We start from the raw sequence: 18372 nt of genomic DNA, 5'->3' as shown, positions 1-18372 counted from the left end.
GCGAAGCGAACGGGGCCATTAAGGGGAAATTGAGGTGGTAATCTAAACGAGAGCTTAATTACAATATAGATATTAAAAATGACAGTGGTGTTTGGTTTGGAGCAATAGTACTCCTTCCAGAAGACAAGGAACTATAGTACTCCTTCCGTCCCAAATTATAAATTATTTAAACTTTCTTGAAGAGTCAAAAACATCTCAAGTTTAATCAAATTTATATAATGAAATAATAACATTTATGATATCAAATAAGTTTTATTAGATTCTTCATTAATTATATTTTCATAGTATACCTATTTGATGTCATAAATTTTTATAATTCTCTCTATAATTTTAGTCAAACTTAAAATATTTTGATTCTTCAAAAAAGTTGGAATGACTTATAATTTGGGATGGAGAGAGTAGGCAGGAAAAAGACAAAAACTCAGGCACGGCACAATATCATTTGGAAAATAAAAGACCCTCAGAAGAAAAATAAAAAAGACCAACGGGATCTGAACCTGCGACACACTGTTATACTACTTTATCATTTTGCGTCCTCTGCTACCTTGATCAACATTTAGTAATCACCTAAGAGTAGATGCAGCATACACTGTCTTGCATATCCAGAAGGGGGAAAAATGAATTTCGCTGGAAAATAATGAACTCATAATACTGCATAACATCGAGCATATATTTAAGCAGAAAATTGTAGTCGATGACATACTTATATATTTTGACGTAGGAACATTTTGAAGTGTAGTATATAGTGCATACCAATTAGAGTTCGTCAGTTATCAAGCTTCAGATATGCAAGCATGGCAATGAGATCTATCAGCACAGAGGGACAGCTACTCCTCAGGTGGTTGAGGCCGCCGGCCACCATGACTTGTTGAAGATTAGGAGGGAAGTTCAGAAAATCCAAGCATGCATCCTTCAGTCCTCGGCAATGATGCTGCTTAGCTAGCTCAAGGATGCTCGCCACTCTGGTCGCGTTGATGTACCCACACAACTTGTCTTCACACATCAGCCTCAACCTCTGGAGATCATACCTACCTGCCGCCACAAGCAAGTGCTGCCACATCACTTCTACATCGTCCGCCGCAAGCAAGTGCTGCCACATCACTTCTACATCGTCCACGTCATCGTCATCCTCCTCCATGTCCTCCTCTTCGTTAATGTCTGGCATTGAGTCGCTGTAAATGAAAGTAAGCAATAGCTTAAACACTTTTGCTTCCATGTCATCTATGCGTATGACACCGGTGGTCGTGCCCTCCTTCATGGGGCCAAAAAGCTCAGCCCTAAAGACTGCAGATCTGGCTGCAACCACGCAGCGGTGTGCATGTAGCTTCTCTCCGCTGACCTCGAATACGACATCGGTGTCCTCACCAGACTGGAGGAGGCGAGTGAAACGCTGGTGCATGTCAGATGCCGGCACAACGACGAATGCTGTGTTGACATCAATCCAAGCCTTCTTATTAGGTGACACAAGCTTGGCAATGAGCTCTTTGAGGACTAAAGGACAGGTGCTAGCTAGGTGGTCCAGGCCGCCAAAGCACCGCTCACAATATTTCAGCACTAAGTATCAGTATAAGTTAAATTTCAGCATCAGCGAACAGGGTGATTACCTCCTGCAGATTGGCATGAGTCCTGATAAGAAAGTCCAAGCAAGCATCCTTGAGCCCTCGGCCATGGTGCCTCTCAGCTAGCGCAAGAATCGTTGCTGCTGTAGTCGTGTTGATGTACGTACACAACTTCTGTTCGCAGATCAGCCTCAGCCTTAGGAGATCATACCTATCTGCTGCCACATGACATCATTGTCTTCTTCATCTCCTGCATTGAGTCACTCTAAACGAACCCAAGGAGGAGCTTGAACACTCGTGCCTCCATGTCATCTATGCGTACGACACCTGCCGTCAATCCCTCATTCATGGCGCCAAGAAGCTGCCCCTTGAAGACCGTCGACCTGCAGGCGAGTATGCACCGGTGTGCAGCGAAGATCTCTCCGCTGATCTCGAAGCTCACATCGGAACCCTCTGTAGACTGAGGCCTAGTTTAGTTCCTTCTTCTAAAATTTACTTTCTATCCCATTAAATATTTAATACATGTATAGAGTATTAAATATAGACTAAAAAATAATTAGTTGCATAGTTTACGACTAATTTGCGAGATGAATCTTTTAAGCCAAATTAGTTCATGATTTGATAATGTGGTGCTACAGTAACACATGTGCTAATGACGAATTAATTAGACTTGAAAAATTGGGGCTTAAGCGTTTCTATCCTTATTTTTAAGCGAAATGGTGATTTTACCCTCGTTTTTTAACTTTATGATTTTACCTCTGCTTTTTCAAAATGAAGGGAGACTCTACCCTAGTCTGTTCAGCCCCTATAACGATGTTGACTTTTGGACAAAAGGACAACTTTGTTCATGCGTTTTTACCCCTATTTTATTATGCTATTTATGTTTTTACCCTTGTTTTAATCAACAAATGGACATTTTGTATACAGATTTTTTAGAAAAAATCGACAGCATTTTTGCTGACAATCCATATAAACAGAATTTAATATCACACAACAAATTAATTTCACACATATTACATTAACGACAACAAACCAGATCCATATAACATGCCATCACAGTACCATATTAGATGCCAATATAGAGATCCAAATAACATGTCAAACATCAACACAAAGGTCCAAATAATATGTGAAACACCAAATGACATGTGAAACAAAAGTAGAAACTAGTAGTGAGTTTTCTAAGAAACTAGCAGTGAGCTACATATCAAGCATTGAAACTCAACAAAGTAGCAAGCCTCCCAGAAGATGCTCCTGTCCCGCTTCTTCCTGTTCTCCTTCCTGAAGCACTTGCACATTGTATGAAAAAGGAGCATAATTATATTAGTAAAGTTACTAAAATATGTAGTAAAGAGAAGCAAAGATGCTATGTCTTAGTTTGTCTCATTGTTGGACTCTCTTGACCCTCTTCTCCTCCCTCTTCCTCTTCCGCTTCCGCTTCCTGTACCACTTGCACTTAATAAGAATAGTGTAAAAGCAAGTTAATATAAGTGGCAATGCTGAAATTTGCTAGAAAAATAGTAACGAACAACGGCCATGAATCACATACATTGTCTCATTGTTGTCCTCTGCTGAACCCCTTCCTCTTCCCCTTCCTCTTCCCCTTCCCCTTCCCCTTCCCATTACAGTACCACTTGCACTAAATGTTCGTTCGTAGAATTGTTCGTAGAAAATTATTTATCTGAGCATTGATACATACTAATTCATCCTCTACATTGATTAGAAACCACTCTAACAAATTTTCATCAGATTTAATTTCCATAGAATCATTCTCCAAATCACGCCACAAGGTAATGTACTGTTTAGAGCCCCACAAGCAATGCTCAGCAATGAAATCAACTAGCTGCAGCAGGTCAAAGCTATTTGTGTCAACAACTTTGGTTGGCAAAGTTCTACCTTGCCACCATGTTTTTTGACCACTGTCTGGCAAGCTAAAAAATGAGCGCACTCTAACAAGTTCCAATTTACTATGATTTAGCCTACAAATCACAGCATGGAAGAAACGACTTAACACATCTATTAATCGTGGCTATTTTTCTACTGCATTGAAGCACACATCTAAAAATTGTTGAGTGTACCTGGGCTCTTCCATGGTGCCTGACTAGAGATGTTGGTCAAGATGCTGCTGTTGCGGGCTCCAGCCTGCGGGGCGGGGCTGAGCGAGACCCCCAGCCACACCACCGAGGGCACGAGCCAGGGGTAGTGGGCTGGGCGGAGCCTGCGCGGCGCTCCCAGCCGATGGCCGCGCCACCGGGGGAGGATGAGATGAGCTAGGGAAAGCGGGCCAAAGGGAGGAGGAGATGAGCCGAGGGGGAAGCGTGTCGGAGGGAGGAGGAGCAGCGCCGCCTCTTGCCACGCCGCCGGGTAGTGAAACCCTAGCGCAAGTCCGGGCGTCGAGCCACGAGTCGCGACTCCCTTCGGGGACGATTCGAGAGACCGTGACAAAGGAGATAGGGAGTGAGGGGTATCATGGTCTTTTTATGTAGGTGCCTTTTCTTTTTTCTTTTTTTTAACCAGTTAATCCAACAATTTTAGATGGTGTTACGAGGGGTAGACGGGAGCTTCGTTTGAATATAAGGAGGATAAAATCACAAAGTTAAAAAAATAAGGGGTAAAATCACCATTACACTATGGAATAAGGGTAGAAACACCAAATTCCCTAATAAATTCATCTCACGGATTACTAACGGATTCTATAATTTATTTTTCTATTAGTATCCGAACACCCCATGCGACATCCCCATATGACACTCGATGTAACACCCCAAAACATTACACACTAGATTTAAATGAGGCCTGAAGTAGACAGCTGAGATGTTGGTTCATGTGAGATGCTGGCACCCCTACAAAAGAGGCAGTGTTGGCTCTAGTTCTATCGACATAGACATCGTTGTTGACCACGATGTCGCACTTTATGGTGAGACTGTTGTCCTTGAGATGTGCTGATTTCTCCGGTTCGCCCCCGGGGTTCCATACCTTGCATCCTTGCCTCTGCAGCCACGACCGCCGCCGCCAATTGCTTAGGTTTCCTGCCTCCGTATCCCCATCGCCGTTGAGCCCACATCCGTCTGCCCCCACCTCTAATGGATCCAGGGTGCCGCTCTGACATCACCTTCCAGCGCATGGAAGGCCTCGTCCGTTGTGGTCTTCTCCGCGCGTGGACCTTGGCCGAGGAGTGGTTGCTGCCCGGCGAGGAGGATCTACCGTTGCTGCCCGATTGCTATGTGGTGGCGTTCACCCACTTCCATGAGCGTGGGTTCGTGACCCCTGCCCACAGATTTCTCCAGGGGCTGCTGCACTACTACAAGATTGAGCTGCAGCATCTCAACCCCAACGGGATCCAGCACATGGCGGCGTTCGTTGCCCTGTGTGAGGGATTCCTGGGGATCAGCCCCCACTTTGACTAGTGGAGGTACTTCTTCACCATCACCCTCTAGAAGAAGAGGGAGAAGAGCGGCAGGCAGGAGCTACACATGTCGATGGGGTGCGTCGTCATCCAACTCTGGAACAACTAGGTTGGTGAGTATCCGCCGATGCAGCTATCGACGTTCAACAAGGGGTGGCATTCATAGTGGTTCTACCTCACGAACGACACCGCCACCCCTCTGCCAGAGTTCACTGGGCGCCTGATCGAGGAGGCCCTAGAGTCATGGAGGAAGTGGGATGTCTCGGAGAAGGACAAGAAGAAGATTTGGGACCACATTGCCGTCATCCACATCCTGAAGGAGAGCGGACTGAAGGGGTTAGGCGTCATCAGAGCCTACCACGCAAGGAGGGTGGCACCATTGATGATGCGCGTGCTCCTGCTGTACGCGATGGTGCCTAGGGTGTCATTCGATGGAACGGTGCTTGCCAAGGGAGCGTTCCCCACTCCGAGGTCGCACAATGCATTAAGGAGGTGATGGAGCCTTCATAGGATAACGTGGGCACCCCCTCGACTTTGTCTACCCGGTGCCAGGACATCCTCTGATGTGGCCGGAACCAGGCTATGTCATCTTCGTAAGTTTCCCCTCCTCATATCTCCTCTTCAATTGATTTCCCGACCTCTTGATACTAACTTTGAGAGGGACAGGACCAGCCGAGGGACCTCATCTTCATGGATCACCCGATGCCATTACCGAGGGATTCGTCCACGAGGGCAGTGAATCACGCTAGGGCGAGCAACTAAGGAAGGCAAAGGAGGACAAGAGGAAGAAGAAACAATAGAAGATGTAGGCATGGGAGCAAGGGGAGGACACCGATAGCGACAATGATGATGATGATGGAGACGACGACGAGGTAGTCGATGGCATCAAGCAGGATGACCTAGAAAATGAGGATGTGCTAACAGGTATCGGTTCGTCCTTGTAGGAGTCGGGACCCTTCCCATTCCATGGAGGGAAGGGAATGTCCAAGGAGGTGGTGAAGACGGACCGTACCATCGGCCTGCTCTAGGAGCCAACAGGGATGGGCGGCTCTGCCGCCGTGCCCGAGGTGCCAGCGGAGGCGGGTGGCTCCGCTGTCGTGCTCAAAAATCCAAGGGGAGTGAGCCCCTCTGCCCAGGAGTAGGGGGCGGGCTTGAAATGGCCTTGACCCGATGAGGTGGAGCAGAGGTCGGGGGGCTCGCCCCCCCAAACGTATCTGCCACCCGACGGCTCAGAGGTGAGTCATCAGCCCTTCTATTTTTCTCTATATTGGTCGGATTTCTCGTGACTTATGCTTTTCATCTCTTGTAGTGTTAGGAGATAGCGTAATCCTTTGGCGCTGGCGCCAAAGAAGAGCATTGCCCATCAAGTGAGGTGGCAGCCATCGGCTGGTGTCACGCCCATTTTGGGCAGGAGCGGCACTAGCGTGGCTACGTCGCTGGCTAGTCAGGCGCCGCCCACGGTGGCGCTCGTGCCTTTGGCGGGACGGGCAGATGTAGGGGCTCAAGGGATGCCTTTGAAGGTCATGGAACATCCGACAATGGTGGTGATATTGCTACCGACGACGGGGCAGATGAGGCTACCGACCGCGCTCGTGGTGCCAACCATGGTGGGCGTGATGCAGCCGGCCAGGACCCCACCGACATAGGCAGAGGTGGCAGTGGCTTTGACAGGTGGGTCATAGCCAGGCGCTATCGTGGTGGTGCCTGAGCAACCAGCATGACCTGCACCATCGGTGGCCCAAGCGATGGTGTCTAGAGTGGGCCGAACGGAGGGGGACGTGGTCGAGGGGTCCTCGGAGATCATGGTGCTAGGAGAGGAGTCAGCGTCCATGCCGTTAACCCCTTCTATCGCCGGAGGGAGTGTCCTAGTAGGGACATCATGGCAAGAAGGGTCGGCGACGATCGGAGCCAGCGGGGAGCTATCCCTAGCCCTAACATTAGTAGGTAGCGACTCACCTATGCAGGGCGAGCCCCTACTCCGATGGGCGAGTCCAAAGTATCCGACGTCGATGCTCTTTACTCTCGACACCACCATAGAGAGCATAGAGCGGGACAACATCGATGTGGGGGTCATGTCCGTGCTCGAAGGCCTGGACCACGCCCGAGGTGCCCTGTGCGACGTTGTCGTTCTCTCCGGCTAGGTATTCACTTGACCCTGCTTCTCACCCTTTTCTTTCTCTGTATATTTTTTGTATTCTAGCCATTGTCTTGTTTTAGTCCCATATCACTCACAGCCGGGGAAAGTCTCGGTTGCTTCATGAGCATAAGGAAACCTAGGACCGCCTCGTCGAGGAGGCATGGCTACACGAGGAGGTGACCGCTTAGCTTGTTGCCACCTAGTTGAGGGTGGCCGAGCTGACTCCTCTCGCCGAGGAGGCAGACAGTCTTTGGTCATGGGTGGCCAAGGCCCATCAGTATGCTGACAAGGCTGAGAGGGCGTTCGAGGCCCTATTGGTGAGATCGCGGAGGGACAACAAGGAGGCCACTAAGGTCAGGAAGGAGTGGGACAACCTGCTCCAGAAGGACGCTGAGACCCGCCAGCATATCCTTGACCTTCTGGCCGAGGTCGAGAAGGAAATGGAGCTAAAGCTGGGGGCCGAGGAGAAGCTCGCGGCCCTAGAGAACAGGGCGAGTCTGGATGCCACGATGGTTACTCGGCTATGCAAGGAGCAAGATGAGCTGCTCCAAACCACAGAGAGGCTCTGCTCGGAGCGTGGCATGGCTCATGAGAAGCGCGACTAGGCCCTTTGAGAGCATGACTAGGCCTGCCTAGAGCGCAATGATGCGCAACAGAAGGTCGGCTCCATCTAGGCTGAGCTTGGAAATGCGATGGCCTAGAAGCTGGAGGCTGAAAGCGTTTCTACCTAGCTAGCCATGGACCTCGCTAAGGCAAAGAGCGATGAGCTCGGTATCTTGAGCACTGCCCTAGAAGTGGTCTACGATGACCTTGAGGTGGTGCGGTCAGAGGGGACCAGCTCGCTCGTGGCCCACGTCGTTGAGATCACAGCTCAGGTGCGCCAACTCGATAGGAATGCGCTTCGCGCTTGGGTCAACCAATCCTTCATGATTGCTCATTCTCATTATGGGGACAACATCGACTTGGAGACAATGAGCCATGGCTTTGTGCCTAGCTATGAAGTCCATGAGCTAGAGGAGATGGAAGTGGAGGTGGCTCCCCTTTCGTAGGACCTAACGGACAAGATCGAAAGCATAGTTTCCCTCCAGAGGGGCCAGTTAGTGAAATAGATCGATCATTCTTGTAATCAGCGGACAAATGCCGACCTTTTTATAATGCTTAAATAAACTTGTCATTTTGTTTTGTTTGACCAAGTCTGTTCCTTTGTTTTGATGCGTTCGGACCCTTCAGTTTGTTAAGACCGTAGAGCTCAAGGTGTAGGAGGGAAACCCTGATCATGCTGGTAAGCAAGAGTGCCATAGCCGCTAGGGCATAGGTTTCTTATAGTCTGACCAGCCTTGCTCAGTCGTTCGTTTCCGCAGACCTTGCTACTAGGTTTAACATAAGGAGGGGTGTCGAGCATGGCAACTATTTCAAAAAAGGGTGTATGTATACCCTTATCAGCCCCTGAGTGAGACTCGACCCCTTCCCGTTGTTGGGTCAGGTGTCACTAAAGGTCAAGGAGAGAATAGTGAAATTAGTAAGAGAAAGTGTCTCTTGTTTTCATGCATACCCCCTCCCTAGGATCTGAGCCATCGTTCTACGACCGTATGTTCGGTCTCCTTGCGAGTCCAATCTTTCCTTGAGCCCCCACTCGTAGCAGGAGTCCGATCGAGCGTTGGCTCATCTTTATGGTTGTCGCCCCATCCGCGGTTTCCACAACCGAAGGGGTTGAGCTAACGTCACTTGCCTTGATGGCTCGAGTGATGTGCTCGGTGAGCTTGCTAATGGGCATGTTTGAGTGGAATCTAGGTCCATTGTTTGTGATGGGGTTGGCATAGCCCTCATGTGGCATTCCACTGCTCCTTAACTCACCTCCTGATAGATGCCCGTGTTGCTCTGGAGAGTGACTCAGGTGGCCTGCTGACCTCACATTGACGGAGATTCTATGGGCTTGGTTAGAGGTTTAGGATCGAACAAGAAGGTTGAGATGACCCTGTCCGCCTCTAAGCAGGTTGAGTGAAGGCTGTTGGGGCTCATCTGCATTTTCTTCCCTGGCTCTGTTCAATGCGAGGCGGCCTTGGGCCCTCCGTGGGCCGACTTTCAAACCTTGATCAGTTAGACTCCTGATTTTGGGTCGGGCGGCTCGAGCCCTCGAGCCCCATGGGGGTTGGTAGGGGTCGGTCAGATTTCATGCGTCACCCTGTCCTCGGTTTCCACAACCAGAGGGGCTGAGCTAACAACATTTGCCTCGATGGCTCGAGTGTCGTGATTGGTGAGCTCACTAATGGGCACGTCCAAGTGGAATCCGAGTCCGTCATTCGTTGATAGGGTCAGCATAGCCCTCATGTGGCATTCCACTGCTCCTTAACCCACCTCCCGGCAAATGCCTGAGCCATTTGATTTGCTCAGGTGGCCCACTGGCCTCTCCTCGATGGAGATTATGCGAGCTATGCTAGAGGTTAGGATCGAACAAGAAAGGTCTAAATATCCCTGTCCGCTTCTAAGCGGGGTTGGGCAAGGCCGCTGGGGCTCATCTAAGTTTTTCTCCCCAGACTCTATTTGACGCGAGGTGGCCTTGAGCCCTTCATAGGCCAGCCTTCGAACCTCAGTCGGTTGCTGCTCATGTTGAATGAGACGACTACCGCTTCATGACGTGATGCGAAGCGTTGTGATGCAATAATTGCATATGCAATGCTTGGATGTATGAATGAATGTATGAATGAATGTATGAATGAATATATGAATGAATGTATGAACGCATATGTAATGCTTGGATGTATGAGATGAATGTATGAATGAATGTATGAATGAATGTATGAATGCATATGCAATGCTTGGATGTATGAGATGAATGTATGAATGAATGTATGAATGGATGTATGAATGAATGTATGAATGCACGCATGAGAATGGATGAATGAATGCTCATGTACCTAAAAAGTAAAGTGGGGGTTGGTAAAGTTACCTCGATGGCTCGAGTGATGGGTTCGGGGAGCTTTTACCAGATATGTCCATGTGGGGTCCAGGTCCGTCATTCATAACGGAGTTGGTGTGACCTGCATGGGACATTCCACTGCTCTCTACTCATCTCTCGGTTGTTACCCGAGCCCTTAGATCAGCTTGAGCGACCTGTCGGCCTCTCCTCGATGGAGATTCCATTGGTGGGCCCCTCCAAACCCTTCCTGAGAAGGAGGAGGCTAAAGCTCGGGGTGCGGGGAACGAACTCTGATCATGCTGGTGAGCAAAAAATGCTATAGTCACCGGGGCATAGGTTTCTTACAGTCCAACCAATTTGACCCAATGTTTGTTTCCACACACCTTGCTTCTAGTTTTTTAATGTGAGAAAGGGTCAGGCATAAAGAATGTCTACCGAATAGACACTCTTGCCAGCCCCGAGTGAGACCTGACCCCTTGCCGTTGCTAGGGTCAGGGGCTCGATAGCGAAATTAATGTGCGTAAACTAAAGGGTGACCCATCTCTCGACAGCAGCTTGAGCCGTCCGACCGACCTGGGTGACCAGTTGGCCTCTCCTTGATGGAGATTTCATAGGTGGGCCCCTCCGAACCCTTCTCGAGAAGACTGAGGCTAAAGCTCAGGGTGCGGGGAACAAACTTTGATCATGCTGGTGAGCAAAAAATGTCGTAGCCATTGGGGCATAGGTTTCTTGTAGTCTGACCAATTTGACCCCGTATTTGTTTTTACACACCTTGCCTTTAGGTTTTAGCATGAGAAAGGGGTCGGGCATCGAGAATGTCTACCGAATAGACACCCTTCCCAGCCCCCGAGCGTGACCTGACCCCTTGCTGTTGTTGGGGTCGGGGGCTCAATAGAAAAATTGATAATAGAAAATGTGCATAAATAAAGGGCGACCTGCTGGCGTAGGACCTACCTTGATGGCATGAGTGATGGGTTCGGGGAGCTCTTACTTGACATGTTCGAGTGAAGTCTAGGTCTATCATTGGTGATAGGGTTGTCATAACCCGCGCGGGGCATCCTACTGCACCCTACCCGTCTCTTGGCAGCGGCCAAGCCGTCCCATTGACTTGTGTTACCTGCTGGGATAGGACTTACCTGTGGAGATAGGGGATGAGAACATCCCACCCAAAGACTTGGTTAGGTAGATAAGTTAAGCGACAAACTTGTAATAAATGGATAAGCTCTTAGATTTCGTTGTGGCCAAACAGTTTTTAGCCCTTCTCCCCCTTTTGTATAAAAAGGTTAGCACGTTCTGACCCTTTCCATCATCAAGGCCATAAAGCTCAAGGTGCGGGTGAGCAAACTCTGATCACGCTGGTGAGCAAAGACACCGTAGCCGCCAAGGCGTAGGTTTCTCATAGTCCGATCAGTTTTACTTAGAGTTTTTTCCATAACCCCAGCTTCTAGGTCTCAACATGAGAGGGGGTCGGGCACGGAGAATGTTTGTCAGGCGGATAGACTCTTAAATGCATACCGACTCTTTCTATGGCTAAGGTCAAAAAGCCCAGGGTGTAGAAAAAAAACTCTAATTACGCTAGTGAGCAAAGGTGTCTTAGCCACCGAGGTGTAGGTTTCTCGCAGTCCGACTAGTTTTACTCAGTGTTTGTTTTCGCAAACTTCACTTCTGGGTCTTTAATCATGAGAAAGGGTTGGACGTAGAGACTGTCTACTGGATAGTTACGCTCTTATTAGCCCTCGAGTGAGGCCCGACCCCCCACTATTGCTGGGGTTGGGCATCACCTAAAGATCAGGGAGCTGATAACGAAACTGATAAGAGAAAGTGTGTGTATATTAAGGGTAAAACTGACGTAGCTGCTCGATGTTCTAGGCATTGACAAAAACTTCGTCATCGATGTCCTTGAGCTTGTAGGTGCCTGATTGGATCACCCCCATAACGATGTGTGGTCCCTCCCACGGTGGAGAGAACTCGTGGTGGCTTCTTGTTGCTTTGGATGAAGTGGGGCAGCAGGTCCCGGACGTTGAAGGCCCAACCTCACACTCGATGGCCGTGGTACCGGTGTAATCCTTGCTGGTACATGGACGAGCGGAGGAGGGCAATGTTGCGTGCTTCATCTAGTTGGTCTCCTTCATAGGCTTCCCCTTGTCGGAGCCTCTAGACAAGAACCGCTTCAAGAGGTCATAGTCCTTGTATAGGTGCTCGATGGGGAAAGAATGGTTCGAGCATGACCCTTTGAGCATCTTCTCAAAGTGGTCCAGGGTACCCTCCGTGGGCTTCCGGCCCCCCTTACGGTCGGTGGTGACCACGAGCGAGCCCTCGCGCCGCTGCTTGTTCTTCTTCTTGATAGGACGGCTGGAGGCACCTTCGCCGGTGTCCTCGTCCCGCTTTGCCTTGCCTTTGAGGCGGTCGAAGATCGCTCCGACCACCTCCTTGCACGAGGCATGGCTGGTGGTGATGTCGAGGAGCTCCTTAGTGGTTCACGAGCCCTTATGTCCCAGCTTATGAACCAGGGACTTGTAGGTGGTCCCAGACAGGAAAGCTCCTATAACATTGGCGCCAGCGACGTTAAGCAGCTCGTTGCACTACCGGGAGAAGCGCCGAATGTACCTACAGAGGGTTTCTCTGGCCTTCTGTCGGTAGTTTTTAAGATCCCATGGGTTCCTAGGATGCTTGTACGTGCCCTGAAAGTTCCCCATGAAGATCTCTTTCAGGTCCGCCCAACTTTGGATTCTATTGGGTGGAAGGTGTTCCAACCATGTTCGTGCCAAATTGGCTAAGAACAATAGAAGGTTGTGGATAATGAAGTCATCATTATCCGCTCCATTGGCTTACCAAGCAAGCCGATAATCCTCGAGCCATAGTTTGGGGTTCGTTTCCCTAGAGTATTTTGGGATGTTGGTTGGTGGTCAGTACCGTGGCAGGAAGGCGACGTTGAGGATGTGCCGGTCAAAGGCCTAAGGTCCTAGTAGGCCAGGGCTCAGGCCTTAGGCCTCGCCGCTGTCGTAGCATCTGCCACAATGAGGGTGGTAACCATGGCTAGATCCCTCCCTCAGATCACCACAGGCATGCCTACGGGTGTCAAGGGTGTCATGCGCGTCACGGTTGCGGCCGAGACGCTGATGTACCGAGACCGCGGTGCACAGCCTGCCACCATGTGGCGCCTAGTGGACTAACACGTCCTTGTCAAGTTGCACTAAGGGTGTGCGCTGGCTGGCGTCGAGCTCACGTCGTTGAGACAGTGAGCTCTCAGCCTACTATGCCGCCGCATGCTCGAGCAGCGTGCGGATCTCACGGTGGGCCCGATGATCCTCGGGCGTCGTGGGCCCCAAAAGCCCACGGAACAAGGCCACCGCAATAGCAATGTTTTGGCTCGCCCGGACGAAGTGTGGGAGGGCTTCATCGTCCGCGATGATCCTCCAGTTTACGTCGTGGGCCATGGTGCGCGCGCGCCTACCGTCTCTATGGCACTCGATCTCTCGATCGAGCTCCACGTGTTCCTGCTGAGCTAGAGTCATGCTTTCTCGAGCTCTAGGTGCCAGATCTTCCGCTGCTCCACTTGTAGGCGGGGTGGGGCCCCTGTCTCCCCCTCAACCTCATTGTCGAGGTTGTTCATCGGTGTTGCCTCCTCTTTGTGGATGCTTTCAACGTGTCCCTTAGGGGTACCAGCCATGAAACACTCATGAGAGGGCGCGATGGCTCTCCCTGCCGGAGTCAGAGCTGAAGGGTGACTCCGATTCTCCTATGAACATGTCGTGGAAAGACTCCGCGACATATTCGGTCATCCCCACGAACTTGCCATTCGTGGGGGTTCGAGGCGCGCATTGCGCCACAGGGCGATCAACGGTCTCTGCGGTGTTGCGGAGACCGGACATGAGTGCTGTTGGGGCGCTCCGGATGTGGTATGCTGAAGAGAGCGGCTCTCCTCCGGCAAGTTGCGCCATGACGTTGGCGAACGAAAAAGAAGAGGTGGCCTAGGTCCTCCCAGGACGGTCGGGGTTCTAGGAAGACACCGAGCTAGTGCTCTAACCTCCTGTGGTAGAAGCCGAGGAGCTGGTTGCTCCCAGGGGCATGGGCCTCCGGTGCGTGCAGCTACAGCTCCTCAAGCACCTTGGTGATCGCGTCGAGGTCGGCGGAGTGGAGAGGTCGGACGGCGGGGGGAGCCATCACCACTCCCCCTCCGTCACGACGATGAAGTCCAGGTCCCCAAAGCGCACATGCGCGCCCAGGACCCAGCTGAGGTTGCGATTAGCCATCCGATGCCTGGTGTGGATGTCAAGACGCGCAAAAGGCCCCTACCTGGCACGCCAACTGTCGTTGTTTCAAGTTGTCACCAATAAGTAAATTTCTAATATTGCGCGTCTGGCTCGGATGGCATGCTAAGAGGACACGAGGTTTATACTAGTTCGGGCAAAATATTCCTACATTCAGTTCGTTGCTGCTGCTCGTGTTACTAGCACTGAAAGTTTGTAGTAGGTGTTACAAACAGTGAGAGAGGGACTGGTCACAAGTCTCTGGTGAGGGGAGCGAACGTGCACCATGGGCTTGGTTGGTTCTTTGCTGTGTGCTTGTGTTCTAATTGATTCAGAGTTTGAGTCTGAATCGGTGCGATGTGTTGCGATGCGATCGATTCGAGTTCGATGCCCCTTGTGGGACATCCTGCTTTCTCTTTTATAGGCCAAGGGAAAGCACGTGTTATAGTGAAGGAAGAGAAGAGAATGAGAGGAAGAAGTCCTTTCAGGATCACTGGGTCCTTCTTCTCCTATATGTGGGTCCCATCGGCCCTGTAGATGTCAACAGGGATAGCTTCCCATCGCGGCCCTGTCCGTCACTAGCGCCATGTATAGGTGTCGTCCGCCAGTCATGGCGCTCCACTTCATCCTGGCGGTCATCGTGTCGAACTAACGTGCCCGTCAGTGTTCGTACGGGGGTTAGGCAGAACAGTACCAGTACACCCAATGCTGTTCCTGACGTGAACCCTTAGGTATGTCTCGTCGTGGGTCACAGGCTACATTGAGGTGTGCCAGTCTCTTCCCTAGCGTCAGAGCTTTGACTCAGGCCCATACGCTTGGACCTGAAGTGGTTGGCAATGGTATGGGTCTCCGTCGGACGAGACGGTGCCCTCGGCCTTGGGGTCGGGTGAGGCGGAACGCGAACCCAAGGCTCGGACGAGGCGGAGCCCAAACCCAAGGGTCGGGTGAGGCGGAGCCAGCCCTTAGAGGTCGGGCGAGGCAGAGCCCGCGGCCTTGGTGTCGAGCGAGACGGAGCCTGCCCCCAGAGGTCAGGCGAGGCGGAGTCTGCCCTCAGGGGTTGAGCAAGGCGGAGCCCGCAGCCTCGGTGTCGGGCAAGGTGGAGCCAACCCTCAGGGGTCGAGCGAGACGGAGCCCGTGGCCTCGGTGTCGGGCGAAGCGGAGCCACCCTTAGGGGTCGGGCGAGGTGGAGCCCATGACCTCGGTGTTAGGCGAGGCAGAGCCAACCCTCAAGGGTCAAACGAGGCGGAGCCCATGGCCTCGGTGTCAGGCGAGGCATTGCCAACCCTTAGGGGTCGGACGAGGCGGAGCCCACGGCCTTGGTGTCGAGCGAGGCGTTGCCAACCCTCAGGGGTTGGGCAAGGCGGAGACAGCCCTCAGAGGTTTGGCGAGGCAGAGCCCGTGGCCTCGGTGTCGGGCGAGGCAGAGCCAACCCTCAGAAGTCGGATGAGGCGGAGCCCGCGACCTCGGTGTCGGGTGAGGCGGAGCCAACCCTCAGGGGTCGAGCGAGGCGGAGTTGGCGCACCTGGGGTCGGTTTGGGCTATAGTCACGCTCTTGACTGCTCGGACGAATCAATGTATGGTTATTAGCTTCTCTTCGGGTACCTTAGTATTGGTCCCCGACAATCTCTTTTCATGAAATCATTTTTTTGCAAGACCTAGTTACAGACGCAAATGCTCATATACACGAGCGTACAATCACCCCTATGAACGTACACATGCACACTCTACAATTATGAGCACCTCCGAAGAACTGAGTTGGACTGAAATTTCGAGATTGATAAAATCACCTCAGACGTCTCGCCGTCGACGGACACGTCGCCTACCGCTAAAAGAATAACGCCAAAACGAGCAGTCGTTACTGAAGTTTGTCACTTCGATTTCTTGGATGTCTGATGGCAGTTGCTTCTCAGCCTTGTCAACCAAACTGTAATCAAACTGCACCTTCACAGTCGTCTCGGCGACGTTGTCATCATCATCAAGTAAGAGATAAAGGGATACGTAGTCAGCCACCTCGGAGTTTATGCCGTTGGGGGAGTACCGGATACGCCAGGGATGGCCGCCGACTCTGAAATGGGGAGATTCTATCCAGTCGCCGTTCGGGGTGGTGTCTTTGGTGTGCGAGTACCCGTCGACCACAAGCAGGTGGTAGCCGCTGTCGGTGACGGTGGTGGCTAGGGCAGATCGCGTCAACAGTCCGTCACCGCCGATGAAAGATACGCCGGCGAACGACATTACCGAATCAACAAATCAACTGTGATTCCCGCGAGATGATTTGCTTCTGTGGCTGACACTTGCCAAAGAGAGGAACGGTCGCAATTATAGAAGATGGAACTCGAAGAGCCAGCAGGAAGCGACAATTTTTTTTAAAGAAAAACAACAAGCAACTGAAAACCAATGACGCACGAGTGAGGAGGGGTCGGGACAAACCAGCCTCTAGCAGTGGCAGTGGCAGGCAGGGGAGGCAGCACACTGCGTCACAAACGGCACTGACAGCTCTAATCCTGGTTATGTTCAGGAGAGGCCGAGCTGGCACGCCATTATTTTCGGCACAGCTAAGCCTGGTGAGATTGTTATTGGTGGTCATTTGCAGGGCTTATGGATCCTTAGCAAATCTTGGCAGAGGCTTGAGATCCATGTTTTAATGATTAATGAATAAGCACGGTAACTCCGAGCTATAACATGGCTGTCTATGATCTGAGCTTTCCAGCCACCATGCTGTCCCAACTTGCTCTTCAGTCACAGCTTAGTTGCTCTGTTCATTGCAGCACCGAGAATTTTCTAATAAATTTCAGGTAGGCTCTCTCTCTCTCTCTCTCTCTCTCTCTCTCTCCTTCAGTGCAATATAAGAAGATTGCATTTTACTCACAATTTGGTGACTACAATAATTCAGTTACTGCCAGCAAGCACTGCTATATCAATTCAAGGCTGAGTACCTCTAATAAAACTGTGGGACTGGGATAAAGGGTGGATGTGCACTCAAATATTTGAGGGACATTCATACTATTACTTTCAGTCCAAAGGATATTAAGACCTTTGCAAGTGCATCTCTTGACCACACTACAAATGTATGCCTCTACAGTATTATGCAGCAAGATGTTAGTTGCAACTGAGTCATGATGTGATCTATTCCATTCATACTTCTTACTCTGAAATTGCAGATACGGAGTTTGGGTTCTCCAGATCCAAACTCAACACTTGATGGGAATCAACAGGGTATCAACTGTGTTGACTACTTCACTGGTGGTGACAGTCCCTAAATTGTAGATATGGAGTTTGGGTTCAGCAGATCCAAAACTCCTTCACTTGATGGGCATCAAAAGGGTGTCAACTGTGTTGACTACTTCACTGGTGGTGACAGGCCCTATTTGATTACTGCTTCTGATGACTCCATTGCAAAGGTACATGTTTTGTACTCAGCTGTATGTTTTGAATGTTTGGTTGCTTTATTTACACAGTCCTATGATGGTGTGTTTTATGGAAAAATAGATCTGGGATTACCAGACGAAGAGCTGTGTTCAGACACTTGACAATTGGTGGTGACAGGAGTATAGGAAATATGCCTTCTGCAAAAAGTACCTGATAAAACAGTCTCAATGAAAGTGCACATGCGTTTTGAATAATCTTGAAAATTCAGTGAATGATGTTGAGCCTGAATCATGTAGGGTGTGAAACAAAATGGCAGCGGTCGGTCAGTTTAACTGTTTTGCTTACCGAAATTACAAATACTACTTGCTTTTTTGAATCAGTCTTAGGAATGGAGCCTGGCTCAGTTGGTGGGAGGTGTTGTGTGCACTCCCTGGCTTTAGTTGACTCTTGCTTGAGCAACTAAAAGGTTGTAGTTCTGTGCTGCTACAGAATTTCTCAAGGACATTACATCAGAGCTTCTGACATGCGGCATACCATTGACATGGGATAAGAACCACGCTTATGTAAGGGACACTACTGAACTGTAATATCAGGTATGTCTACATGAACTTATTTTTGCTTGAGAGTGAACTCTACTACATATATCTTAAAAATATTTGTTGTAAGAACATTATCTATCTTGTAAGGTGAGAATAATCAGCGCCAGACACCAGCGCCGCCATGTGCTTGGAGCCTGG

General features: G+C 50.4%; 1 pseudogene; it reads right to left on the bottom strand.

The window, feature by feature from the left end:
* Window positions 1–766: 766 nt before the first annotated feature.
* Window positions 767–16715, bottom strand: LOC136536670 (BTB/POZ and MATH domain-containing protein 1-like; annotated as a pseudogene).
* Window positions 16716–18372: the final 1657 nt, after the last annotated feature.

This window comes from Miscanthus floridulus, chromosome 2 (assembly GCF_019320115.1).
Source record: "Miscanthus floridulus cultivar M001 chromosome 2, ASM1932011v1, whole genome shotgun sequence".
Taxonomy (NCBI): Eukaryota; Viridiplantae; Streptophyta; class Magnoliopsida; order Poales; family Poaceae; genus Miscanthus; species Miscanthus floridulus.
The sequence above is the reverse complement of the archived record's forward strand: the minus strand, read 5'-3'. Positions and strand labels throughout refer to the sequence as shown.